We start from the raw sequence: 15,004 nt of genomic DNA, 5'->3' as shown, positions 1-15,004 counted from the left end.
GCGCGCGTGTGTCTGGCTTGTCCGAGTGCCTGGTGCACTTGATGCACCCACTCGACAGCCATGCATTCAAAATTTTTTCCAAAATTCATAACTTTTTCAATTTTTATCGAAATCTAGTTCCGTAAAAAAGAAAATTGCTTAATTTTTCACAAGGAATCCAAATAAAATATTTTCAAAAACAGAAAAAATATTTTTGTGGTAAAAGGTTCTGTACAACACATACATTCATCAATTAACACATAAACCACATGAAACCATCCAAATCAACACATAACATCGTTTTAATTCATATTTCATGAAAGTAAATCATTACCATGGCTTTGATACCAATTGTTGGAAATATTTTACTAGGATCTAGATTTACTACCATGTATGTTTTATTAACATCCTAATATGAATTCTAAAACAATGGAATAAACACATATAAAGTTAGAAAACCTTACATTGGGTGCCGCGGAATATAATGACTCCTTACGTTCAGATCTCTAGCCCTTGATTCATTTCTGTAGCAGAGCATAATCAAGATCTGAAGCTTGATCTCTTTCTCTCCTTCTTTGATGCTAATTCTCCTTCTTGTTGATTGGATTCTACAAAATCTTCCATACTATGATTGAGATACCACTTGATGTGTGCGGGCACTACTCTATCACTAGGGTATTTCAAAATTGAAGAGAAGAAAAGAGAAGAAGAGTGCCGGCTTGGAGGCTTAGGTTTTTCTCTGAAAAAGAATAAGATGCATGTGCATTGTTTCCTCAAGCCATCACTTTCTATTTATAGAATGCTATCTAGGTTTAGGTTAGAATTGTATGGCATTAAAATAATGAAAATATAAATGGTAAACCCTATACAAAGTGGCCGACCATATTAGTGGATAATGGGCCTCACTTTGCAATTTTGCCATTTTGTCATTTCTCAATCCCATTTTCTCAAAAATGCTAATTTTCCAATTCAACCATTTAAATGCCAATTCTAATTATTTAATAACTAAAAATTAATTATTAAATAATATTGTCATTTAATATATTTATTAATTAGACATATAAAGTCTCTTAATTAACAAATAAAACCTAGAATCTCTTTTCTTTACAATTTCACCCTTGCTTAGTGAAAATTAATAAACTAGACATAGTCTAACTTTATAATTATAATTGATTAATTTAAAATCAATTAACTAAACTTACAAGCAGTATGGTCTCAACTAGTATGGGGACCATGGGCCTATATAACCGAGCTTCCAATAAGTCGAACCGAATTTACCAAGTAAATTCCATAACTTATTAATTCCTTATTGAATCCACACTTAGAACTTGGAATTGCACTCTCAGTCATATAAAACGTTCTATATGTTCCACGATATAGATACGTTATTAGTTATCTATTGTTATAATCCTAATTTGATCAATGACCCTCTAATAGATGATTAACACTGAATAGGAACTAAATTACCGTTACACCTTCAATGTATTTTATCCTTAAAACACTTAGCTCCGTATAAATTATATTTCAACGGAGTGAAATGAGATCTCAACCATTTATCTCTGTTTAGCCAAGCTCGAAGGATATCATCGTTTCACTTCTAAATTCCTATAGAAGTTATAGACTCCATATTTATGTTAGCGCTCCCACTCAATCATACTATCATGTTCCCAAAATGTACGTATCACCCTGACTGTTCAAAAGTAGGCTTAACTAACAAATCAAAGAACATGTATAATACTCTTGAGATCGAACCTAACCATATGCGGATTAAGATCATTTGATCTAGGATCAACAGGTGATATTGAATTGAATAGATATTACGGTAAATTTTAATATGTCTAATTAAAGTTTAATATCGGTCCCTTCCGATGTCTACTCCATACATCCGATACTGGTAAACTTTGCCAATGTCCTGGAAAGGACATAACACTTATCCAAGGTGTAAGAATACCTATCGTTGATTATCATGCTAGTTTAAATCTAGTGAACTGACAAATCAGGGAATAAACTTTCGAACATATAATTAAGATTATATTCCACTGTGCTGAGAACACTATAATCATTAACAAATTCATATGTTCTGGACTTAAATAGAATTTATACATTATATATATAATCATGGAATAAATCATGTGAACCATGCAACATAAAATGTTATTTCTGATCTTTATTAATAAGTAAATCTGATTATATTGAAATGGGTTTTATTTAGGGCATAAAACCCAACAACTAATGGGGCCACAAATGTATCCCTTGAGCCATGATCAATTAAAGGACTAAAATTTGAAGGTACCACGGGCGTGGCACGCATGCGACACCTTTAATGCATTTTTTGATGATATGTGCGTCTGGGGGGCACGTTTCTTAGAAAAAGTTGCAATGATGGCTAGTCAATTGAAATGACTCCTCTTTTAATGCGTACAGTACTCGAGGCATGCAATGATAAAAAATAAATGCCATAATCAAGTTTTAGATGCCATCTTTTCAACTTCTTATCCATTGGATTAAATTGTGCTTCTTTGGAGAAAGCTCTCGAACGTCCATTTCAAATTGCAAGGATCTTGAGACGAAGTATAAATGGATTTGTCAAACCCATTTTTCCTTTTTTCACCATCTCAAACTTCAAAAATCCTTTGCCTCCAAACTTTAAACCAAAGCCTTATTTTCTAGAAATATTTAAACCTCACCGTCATTCTCACTAGTGAATGCAAGAGGTCTTCGACTGCTTAATTTAGTATTTTTTAAATATTTGTTCACCCCATTTTCCAAATGTAAAGTCGCTAGACCTTGAATTGATCCATTGCCAGACTGATGAGAATTTTGACACTCAAGCTGGCTATGATCACGTGATCGATGGGTTCAACACTCTTGGGAAGATTGCCACTACAATCTTTCATTCCCAACTCATATATCAAGTAACTATTCACACGCTTTTTTGACTGTATACTATTTCGTACCTAGGATAGAAATACTGCTGGGTTTTATGCCCTAAATAAAATTCATTTCAATATAATCAGGTTTACTTATTAATAAAGACCAGAAAGAACATTTTATGTTGCATGGTTCACATGATTTATTTCATGATTATATATATAATGTACGAATTCTATTTAAGTCCAGAACATATGAATTTGTTAATTATTATAGTGTTGTCAGCACAGTGGAATATAATCTTAATTATATGTTCGAAAGTTTATTCCCTAATTTTTCAGTTCACTGGGATAAGTGTTATGTCCTTTCCAGAGCATTGGAAAAGTTTACCAGTATCGGATGTATGGAGTATACATCGGAAGGGACCGATATTGAACTTTGATTAGATATATTAAAATTTACCGTAATATCTATTCAATTCAATATCACCCGTTGATCCTAGATCAAATGATCTTAATCTTGATATGTTTAGGTTCGATCTCAAAAGTATTATACATGTTTTTTGATTTGTTAGTTAAGCCTACTTTTGGGTCAGGGTGATACGTACATTTTGGGAACATGATAGTATAATTGAGTGGGAGCGCTAACATAAATATGGAGTCTATAACTTCTATAGGAATTTAGAAGTGAAACGATGATATCCTTCGAGCTTGGTTAAATAGAGATAAATGGTGGAGATCTCATTTCACTTCGCTGAAATATCATTTATACGGAGCTAAGTGTTTTAAGGATAAAATACATTGAAAGTGTAACGGTAACTTAGTGCCTATTCAATGTAGATCATCTATTAGAGGGTCATTGATCAAATTAGGATTATAACAATGGATAACTAATGACGTATCTATATCGTGGAACATATAGAGCGTTCTATATGACTGAGAGTGCAATTCCAAGTTCTAAGTGTGGATTCAATAAGGAATTAATAAGTTAGGGAATTTACTTGGTAAATTCGGTTCGATTTATTGGAAGCTCAGAAATATAGGCCCATGGTCCCCATACTAGTTGAGACCATACTTCTTGTAAGACTCAGTTAATTGATTTTAATTAATCTATTATAATTCTAAAGTTAGACTATGTCTACTTTGTGAATTTTCACTAAGCAAGGGCGAAATTGTAGAGAAAAGAGATTCTAGGTTTATTTATTAATTAAGAGACTTTATATGTCTAATTAATAAATATATTAAATGACAATATTATTTAATAATTAATTTTTAGTTATTAAATAATTAGAATTGGCATTTAAATGGTTGAATTTGAAAATTGACGTTTTTGAGAAAATGAGATGCAGAAATGATAAAACAGCAAAATTACAGAAGTGAGGCCCATTATCCCATGGCCGACCACTCTTATAGGTTTTTATCATTTATTTTTTCATAATTTTAATGCCAAATAATTCTAACCTAAACCTAGGTGGTCACCTATAAAGAGGTAGTGATGGCTTCAGGAAAAAGATGATGCATCTCATTCCTTCAGAGAAAATCTTCTAGCCGCCACCTTCTCTCTTCTTTTCTTCTTCAATTTGAAAATCCTTGAGTGATAGAGTAGTGCCCACACACATCAAGTGGTATCTCAATCATAGTGTGTAAGACTGTAGGAGATTCCAAACAACAAGAAGGAGAATCAGCATTAAAGGAAGGAGAGAAAGAGATCCAGGTTCAGATCTTGATTATGTTCTGCTATAGAAAGGAATCAAGGGCTAGAGATCTGAACGGATGAGTCATTATATTCCACTGCACCCAATGTAAGGTTTTCTTAAACTCTTATGTGTTTATTTCATTGTTTTAGAATTCATATTACGATGTTAATGAAACATACTTGTTAGTAAATCTAGATCCTGGTAAAATATTTCGAACAAATACTTAGTTCAAGCTAGGTCTGAGATATTTGGTATGTTTTAATGGTAAACTTTGCAAGTAGAATTATACTTCTAGGATAGTATTATGTGGAAATTTTTTGTGCCATGAGAGTGTTGATACTATATGGGTAGTTAAGGTATGGCTGTCTAGACTCCGTAGAATTTACATGTGTTTAGGATTTTGGAAAGAGGGTTTAAACCAGGCATGAAAAAATTTTGGGTAAATACTAGGTCTGCCCATCTTTTGTGCGTCAATTTGGAGTTCTTATAACTCAGAATGGACTTAATTTCTAGAATTCACTTTTTATTTCATTCTGGTAAATTTTCCCTTGGTTCCTAATCTATCACTTTGAGTTTCTTGGCAAAGACAAGCTTTTGGAAGTGATGGGTTTGGCAGGCACCTCTCCGAGCAATTTTAGTAGAGGCCTTCCTTAATGTCCATTTTCTCATTTTGATATTGCGTGTCTAATTACTTGGCCTTTCTTCTCTTTAATTTTCATTTTTCTAGTGATGGATTTAAACGAGGAATTCCATCTTGAAGTGGTGGAAATTGAAGAAAACCCTGAAGTTACTCCTGCAGAGGAAATGGTGACTAAGGAAACTCAGGCAAAGGTTCTTGGTGGAGGACCTCAATAGGGCCTACTCGAGAGAATATCCCGGAGGCTATTTTGTCTAGGGTAACGAAAAAATCCAAAGGAAAAGGGAAGGCCAAGACTTCGCCTCTCGCTCATGCATTCAAGGACTCCATTCAAAAAATGGATCAAAAGGAAAATTACTTCTGTTCATACGATATGCTGGAGATGTATGCCACTGAAGCTAGACTATGCAACATATCGGGACTGATGTGGCACAAGCTATCTGTCGCGGAAGAATTAGCTAAAGATCAGTTAGATCATATAATAACTTTTATAATTCAATAAATTAATAACACATATCGACCAATAAATCAATAAAGATATTAATTATCATTCAAAATTGTGTCAGATTTATATCTTTTTTGCAAAATATAACAACTTATTTAATTACCTAAAAATGCGTACAAAGGATTTGCCTAAACGTAATAGACGAATAGACAAAATAAAACTTGTAAAATACAAGTGCCAAGAGTCAAAAGTCTGCTCGGTCACTTGAGGGAAAACTATACACACGTACAAGCATTGGTAAACAACAAGATCGAAGAAAAAATGAAAAAAGATTAGACTTAAGAGAAAATATTCATATTAAGATAACAAAGCAGGATAAGCCAAGGAATTAAAGCTACCCAGCCAACCACTTGTCTTAAACAAAACGAAAATATTTTCCAAGTTTAAAAGCCGCTTGGGCAGGCATATTTTACTTAAAAATAGGCTCGTAGACAGAACATGTAAAAAAAAGGGTTTTAAAATGTTAAACAGCATGAGTCCCAGGCTCTTTATACTGATTGGATGAGTCTTCAGCGACAAGATTTTTATTCTCTTATAAGGTAAAAGAGTTGTTCTCATCCATCTTAGCTTCTGCCTAGGCTTTTTGTGCCTCATAAATGTCAAGATAAGCATCCTTATTGTCTTGGAGATGGTTAAAGTTGGCCTTTAGGTTTGCCTTCTGAAACACATAGAAGATATCCAACACAGCTGAGTCAAAGCTCTCCACTTCCTTTTGAAGTGTCTCCTATTCAGCATTGAAAGTCTACTCAATTGGCTTCTTCTCCTCAGTTAGCTCATTGACCTTGACATCTTAATTTGGAATGAGAGTACGAAGGTTTTTGCGTTCTTCCTTCAAAGAGTATACCTCTTTGGTCACTGCCTCCAAGTCCTCCTTGAGCTTAGCTGTGGACAGCATGTCCTCGATCTATTCTTTAAGGTCCTTAACAAGCTTCTCCGAGGAAACAATCTTTTTATTTGCTTCACCCAATTGAAAAGTATGCTCTTCCACCTCCTTCTTGGCATCATCTAGTGATATCTTCAATGTGTTGGTGGTTGTTGTGACTTTTAGAGCAGCAAACTTAACATGGGAGTAAGTGTACGCCATCTTCAGATTAAGCTGCACAATGAAACAAGATTAAAACATGCATGGCATCAAGCCTATATAGAAAAACAAAAAGAAAAGTACTTACTCGAGTGGTCTCCTTCAGCATTCTACCCATTAGCAGCTCCACATACATGTCCTCCGCCCTAGCCAATTGATCATTTAACTCAGGCAGCACTCGATCCTGGTAAAAGGTGAGCATCTCCTTTCCTTTCTTACTCTCCAGATGGACTACGAGTGGAGTGGCCAATGGCTTTGGCAGCCCAGGCCCTTCTGTGCTCACCTCTTTAGAGCCTTTGGTCATAGCATTAGAAGCCTGAGACTTGGCATTCTTCTTAGCCAAGGCAACGAGGTCAAGGACCACCACCTTTGGGGCGTCCAAGGGGGCAACAACAAGATTCCTCTCAGTGGTAACTTGGGGAGCTTTGGTGCTCGGAACAATGCTCTTTGGCAAAATATCATCCATCTTTAAACATTTGGTTAGAGATTTTTGGCTGGAGGCATAACCCAACCTCTTCTTAAGAGTACGTAATACCCTCTACGACATATCTGCATAAAAAGAAAGAATGTTTGTTAGGAAACATAATCAAGCAAGGAAAACATGGCCAAGTAAAAAAAAAATAAAATAGTCTATCCTGGACGTGAACGAGAGCACCCTCCCGAACAAGCAATGAAGGAGCATTATCATCAAAAGAGTCCTTTTCCTCTTCCTCAACCACAACACCCTTTCCCTTTCCTTCCACCTGGATGGAAGGATGAGCAGCCTATTTAGGATCATCTCATATCTTAATAGGTCGCTCAATAGAATCTTGGTCACCTTGGGCAGCCTTCTTTTTCTTCTTGTTCTTTGGAGCTACCTGCTCGGGCGTGACCCTATCGATCACTTGCTCTCCATCCTAGACTTTGATAGAGGGACAAAGCCCGTACTTAATAAAATTGGCCTCAGTGGCCAAGAGTGAAATGTTTCGAGCCTCTTTAGAAAGTTGAAGTATTTTTTGAGCTCTCATCCTAAGTTTCAAGATGAAAGGAGGTCGTCAGTAAGAAGGAATGTGATGAAAGCTAGTACAGTTGGTCCCTATGTCTTTGAAAAAGTAATAGTCCTCTATAAATCCACCAGTTTTTGGAAACATCCATGTCCATAATGCCAGACAACCACTTTTCTTCAATCTCAGAGAAGTAAAAAAATACCCAAGTTGATTTTGCTTAGGGCTGCACTTCAAGTCGAACAACAAATTGGTGTCATGGGCAGACGGCTGACCTCATCCTTGCAAAACGTATAACACGACTACGGCAGACATGTACTTTATACCCTTAATAGTGAGCTGGGTTGGACAGATGTAGTAATAGTTTACTATTTCTTTAAAGTAAGGATGTAAAGGTAGCATAACACCCTGCTTGCCATGAGGTCCCAACAACTTAAAAATTCACCTCTAGGATTTGTCGCCAGCTGTCAGGGACTAGGAAGAAAGGCCTGAACTTTCTTAAGAAGACCTTCCTTGTAAAGATTAGACCATCTCTTGAAAGTCAGGACAGATGGTGGTGAGATCCATTAAGCACCCTTCGGACCTCAGTTGTTTATAGGTCGAGCCTTGATATATTCCTCTTTGACATAGTCCCAACAAGCTACCAGGACTTCAACGTCCTCAAAGACAGGTTCTCTATTCTCATTGAAATTGCCAAAGGGAAGTACCCAAACTTCCTTTTTTTCCTCTTCTCCTTCTCCCTCAGTCTTGGGAGGAGTAGCAAGACGGACCTGGCCCTGGTCCTCCACTTATTGGACCTCAATGTCCCATCAATAATTTCTCCTTCCTCGATTAGAAGTCTAGCTCGTTCCACACTAGCTATAGTAAATATCTAAGAAAAGTGTGGGTCAGTTTCAGAAGCTTTCCTCATGATCTACATTGTCTCTGTCATCATTATATGCTTGGACAGAGGCTTTAATTCAGTAGTGTGTCTTGCAATAGTCACGACAAATTCAGCAACATCAACTCCCTTAGCAGATAGAGCTAGATGAGCTTTGAGCAATGTTTCAACAACCCCGTGTTGGACCTTATACATTCAAGATGCAGGAAGATAGCCCCTCTAATCCTTCTTTAACTCCCTAATGAAACGCCCATACCCTTCTCCATGTATTTGGTCAGGGTACTAGTGATGTTGCAGCTCGGGTTGTAGAGACTCTATGTGTTCACTACTTACTTCCCCATCTTTAGAGATAGAGTTTGAAAGATGGTCATTGGACGAAGATGAACCTGGACGGTGTTGAGGGTGATCTTCATACAAAAGCTGGAGTAGATCTTGGTCGATATGGGGCTTGCCTCCTCAGAAATCACTGGGGTTCATCTACTAAAAGATGGGAGACAAGAAGAGTCTTGGACGGATGGAAAGTTGACAAATAGATTTAATATGCTGACCAAGCCAATTAAAGACAAAAAGAAGGGATTTCATTCAAGAATAGAATTCCCAAACTAGAAGTTCAAAATCTCAAAGGATATCTAGAAATCTTTAGAATCCCACGAATGGGTGAGTATGAATGATTTTAGGTCAAAAATGATATGCAATTAGAGAATCAAAAGGCCTAAACAAATGTTAGTTAAAGTTACAAGCCTTGATGTCATCTATTCTATGTTCAGTTCAAAAATAGATAATTTTGCATCAAGAAAATCAAGAAATAATGCATAGATTCAATAAATATTGCATAAAGTGAAGGGAGAAATAACTTACCCACTATTCGAAGCCTTCTAGATTTTCTTGGAGGGTATTGGGGATGGACTTTCCAATAGCTTTTCTTTGAAGATTTGAGAGTAAATGAGAGGAAATTTTTACTCTGGTTCTCTAAAAATGAAAATGGCTAACACTACTACAAAAATGACCTTTTACTTCAGTTTTTAAGTGACATATAAAGAATTTGCGTCGGTTTGTGTAACTGACGCTATAACCGTAGACACAAATAGTCTTATTTTTTGCTTTACTTAGTAACAGATGCTAAATGATTTTTGCTTCAACTCATAACCGAAACAAATAGTAAAGTAATGACGTGGTGGTAGTTTTTACTATCCAAAGATTAAGGAAAAATTTGAGGAATTCAAATTATTGGATAAGGTGAAGGAATCCCCTTTCAAACAATTCTTTTAGAGACAACCATTACAATTTTCTGGGGCATTGATCCATCAGTTATTGCTGCACAAGATAAAATCTGAGAAGGAAGACAAGGTCCACTTTTATGTTGTGAAGAAGAGATGAGGATTCACCCAGATTGAATATGCTTTCGTGACGGGGTTGAACTTGTTACCCAAACCTACTGAAAAAGAAATTGAAGAGAAAGGAAATTCAAACCAATTGATTATGGAGTACTTCAATGGTAATCCATCCATCAGCTTTGGCCAACTGTGTAGAGATTTTGAGAGTTGCACAAAACCTGATGATGTTTACAAGTTAAAGATGGCCTTATTTGTTATGGGCACACTCACTAGTAAGGAGGAGAAGACTATCGTTCCCTCTTTTGTGATAAGAATGTTTGACAACCTTAAATTTTTCTATGACTATTTATGGAGAAATATTTCGTTCAACAAGTTAATTGAAACTTGCAACAAAGACTTTATATAGGTGAAGAATTGAATGCATAAGAGGGTTGAGAAAGGAGCTTATTAGAAGGAGGCGAAGTACTCATCATATGGCTATACTACAACTTTACAATGTTGGGCATATGAGGCAATCTTGGAGCTGGGTAATGAATATCCAGTGAGGATGTCACATCACTTTCTATGAATGGTCAACTGGGAGGGTAAGGACAGGGCAACACTCGAAAAGGATGAATTTATAAGATTATTTGCTAGAAATGTATGTTTTTTACACTTTTCATTTAGTCATATTTATTTCATTTTAATTTCCATCTAATATGATATTTGTTTCTTTATTTAGTTGACAATGTACTCCATGTTATGTCCCCAACCTAATGAGGAAGAGTTTGTGAGGACTGTCACCGGCAGTAAGCGGCCTTTATTTGTTGACATGGAGGAACTAGTGTTGAGTGACGATCAGCAATGAACTGAGGATGCTCTACGTAGCCAGGCCCAGAAGCTTGCCTCAACATTGGAAAAGTAGGAAGAAGAAGCCCAAATCTTTAGAAATAGTACACCACCTGCACCGTCTCCACCACCAAAAGATCCTCTTGTTGCCCCATCTGCATCTACTCCCAACACTTCACAGCCTCAGGAAACGGTATCCTTTACAATCTTGGCAAGTTTGGATACTGTGGAGAGGGAACAAATTGTTCTGAAGCGAGGTCAGGATGCTATTTTGAAAGGGAAGATTGAGAGTATTGGTTAATTGAAGACCCTAATGGCCTTCATGGACGATTAAAGAAGGCAAACAGAAGAGGCAGAGCCACAACAAGAGCCCTAGTCTTGTAAAACTGAAATCATTATTCCAAATGATTATGGACTAGATGATCCTGATGATGTGTTGTGTACACCTGACAATATAAAAATTTACCAATGTTGGAGATACTCGAGATTCTGAGATACAAAATTAGAGATAGCTCTAAACCAACGGAGGATAGAAGAAAGAGAAAGTCATCTAGGTGGTTCGATGAGTACACTAAAATGAAAAAAAAGTCTAACGCATCGAAGACAAATATGAATGCAGACCCACTTAGGGTCATTGATCGAAAGTTTCTTTCGTCTATCCAAAGTTGGGTTCTCGACCAAATTGGGAACAAGTATCTGAGGGAGTACTACTCTGGTAGACACAAGGCAACTTGGTTCCTCCAACTGCATACTCCAAGGACATGGCTTGGAGATGATGTAAGTTCTTATGACTTTTAACGCTTTTTGTTTTCAAAGACCTTTTCTATCTTTTTTATTTAATCTCTAACATATTTTGTTTTCATATTTTAGCATTTAGATGCGGCATTTCACTTGATGAGGAGACGATAACAATTTTCTAAAGGTGTACCCAAATATGTGTGTGGTCATGCTTAACATTTTCTCATCAGGAGTTATTGCTCGGTGGGACACTGCTTGTAACAACCACTCTAACTTTGAGTGGGATGATGGTATATTGAATCTTATTCGAAGGGATGATGTCCAATACTTGGAGAGTTGGAAGAATAAAGAGAGAATATATATAGCCCTGATCTTCAACACCCAAAAGCATTGGGTGACTTTAGAGGCAAGCTTCAATCGTTGGATGTTAGCGTATTTAACTCGAGTCTTGGATTGATTTCCCATGATGAATTGAAGATATACATGGAAGCATGGGTTAAGTTGCTCCCAACGTTGCTGATCCAGTCTGACCTATTTGAGAATCATGTAATGGTCATCATGTCTTAGTTGACAGCGTCAAAGAGTCAGGTTGGACAGTTCACCTCAGAAGTCATCGATCGCAACATTATACGATAAACAAAATCAAGGTAACTTTAATACAAGTAAATTTTTATTATGTAACTTGATTAAATTTTCAATATTTTATGAAATCTTTTTTTATTGTCTCATAAAATAGTGATTGTGGGATGTATACAATAGAGCACATCGAGCATAACATGCTCGAACTTTCATTTCATAATATACACGATAACAATATGAAGTAATTTAGAGAGCAGTGGTGTGTAGATTTATCTTTGCTTTTTTATATTTTCCAAAAAGGGTCAATACTAGTCTGATATATGGACCAATAGGGTTCTATTATCATATGTACCTCCATGATTTTTAATATTTTCCAAAAGGGCCAATGCTAGTCTGATGTATTGATTGATAGGGTCCAATTTTCATATACATCGAAAAACATCGAATCCATTAGTCAATAAGTCAGACTAGAACTATTTTTTTCTCCTAAATATATGAAATGAAGTCATAGGAGTTGTATCGGGCCCTATCAGACAGGTATTGGATTAGTCATTTTTTTAGAGAGACAGTTACTAAAAGAAGACCTGCTCATCGCTCAAATGATAGTTTTGTGTTTAACAAAGTCCAACAAAAATTTAACAACAATACATAACAAAATTTTATGCTATGAAAAAAAATAAATTTATGAAACTTTTCTCTTATGCCTGATGCTGGTCTAATGAGTTCGATGGTTTATATTTTCTAGATTACAAATACATAATTCAAAGGTTTTTATTAGGTCCGATATGTGATCCGATATAGGTTTGATATATGGTTCGATGGTGATAGTGAGGCTAACTACATTTTTCTTTTTTAAAAACTTAATGACTGATTTTCAGCATCACCCCAAGCAAGCATTAGACCAACATCGGGCCCACATCCGACTAGCATTACACTAGTCATTTTTTTACAGAAAAAAATGTTGAAAATGTTGCTGTAAGTTAATGAAAACCTGCTCATGCCACAAATAATAATTTTCAACAAAGTCCAACAAGAGGTTAACAAAAATATGTAACACTACAATAGATAACATTACGATTACCAAAATTAAACAATAATTTTTAACCTCTACAGGTGCAATACTTTCTGTTGTGCCCTTTGCAATAACACTTGCTACAAGTTTGTTTTACCACAATCCTTTCACCATTACAAGCAGTTTGGTCTGACTTAATTCTTAGAACCTCTTGCTTCTTGGGTTTCCATACTGGTTGCTTCTTAAAAGGCACTCTAACTGGCATGTTCTTTATGTCATCAGGCAATTCTCAATCATCCTTGTCACAAACTGGCATAATTGTATCTTTATAGGTGCTCCAATATTTTATTGTGTAATATGGCAAGTATAGCATGTACAAGCTAATACTTCATTGTTGAGCTACAACACATGCATGAGGACAAGGAAACTTCATGATTTGGAATGAGCCACAAGTGTAATTTTGTTCCAGTAAGTCCACTACAGCACCAATCTCAACTAATCCTCTAGGGTGGACATTCAACGTGTAACACCCTAACTTACTTAGGCATGTTAGCATGATTTTTAACGTACTGCGCAGCTCGTTGCTAATCAACGAGGTTATCGAAAATCGTTATTAATTAAAATTTCCTTTATTTAATTAAAAACATAAAGTAAAATACTTATAAAATTCTGGGATCCCGTTTACAAAAACATTTATAAAAGTTTAACTATACATATATAAAAGTCTGTCGCCTAGTGACTATACAGCAAAAGCCCTGATGTCCCAAAGATCCTACGCTCCAGGCCTAACCGCCCTGACTTGTATAATCTTCATCTGCTCGCTCTCACGGCTGCTCAGCCTTAGCCTTGCCCTTACCTACACATGGAAATAGCAACTGTGAGTCGACAGACTCAGTAAGAAAAGCATAACATAAAACATAATAATATCCCAGGTTATAATCAGGCGCCCATACACCTGACTATAACCCTATCCCCGTGTCTCACACGGTAATGAGTCTAGAACGTTCTTACGACAATACTATCGACCATAATATCAGCTTAGACTCAGTACTCTAGTCATACTCTAGTAGCACCGATGTGATTGCGTCGATCTCGTACTTGAGCCAAACATACATCTATCAGTATCCAGTATAACTCTATGTATACTGATCCTGCTATAAATGTAATCTCACAGGCTCCATAAACATGCACGCTAAACATGTAAATACATATGCATATCATTATACTAATCTTACCTGGTTTCCGAATTCAAGTATGTCGACCAACCTAAGTGGAACAACTGCTCGGCAAATTACAGGCCCCTAATTCACATCGTTCATAACATAAATAAGTGACATGCTAAATCACAACCAGGGACTTAGGTTTTAAACCAAAAGTTTTCATACTTAAAGTTAACATGGCAATACCCTAAACTAACAGGGAATTAACCAACTAAAGCTCTGAAACTAACACTAATCGAAAACTCGAAAAGTGTAGAAAACCAGTTTATGATCCGGTTAATCGGTTTTACAGGGCATGTAAAACTGGCAAGCAACCTGAAAATTTTAAAAATCTAACAGATTCGACTCCAAACCTTCAAGACCTGCATATTATACCCCAATAAACATATTCCAAGCAACAAAAAAACTAAACAAGCTCAGAATCAAGATTCACCATTAAAGAGCCAAGCTTGAGTTTTAAAACTCAAAGCTTGCACAGACCTACTAACAGCCACCAAAACTAGCTCAATTCACCATAAATAATCATCAACTAACTTCAGAAAATAGAATTAAGCACTATCAACAAGAACAACAACTAAAACAAAGAAAAGCTGTGAATAACAAACTTGAACTCCAAAAACACAACATGAACAAGCTTAGAATCAATACCTTGACCTGAAAC

Source organism: Cannabis sativa, chromosome 2, assembly GCF_029168945.1.
Source record: "Cannabis sativa cultivar Pink pepper isolate KNU-18-1 chromosome 2, ASM2916894v1, whole genome shotgun sequence".
NCBI lineage: Eukaryota > Viridiplantae > Streptophyta > Magnoliopsida > Rosales > Cannabaceae > Cannabis > Cannabis sativa.
This window is presented reverse-complemented; position numbering follows the sequence as displayed.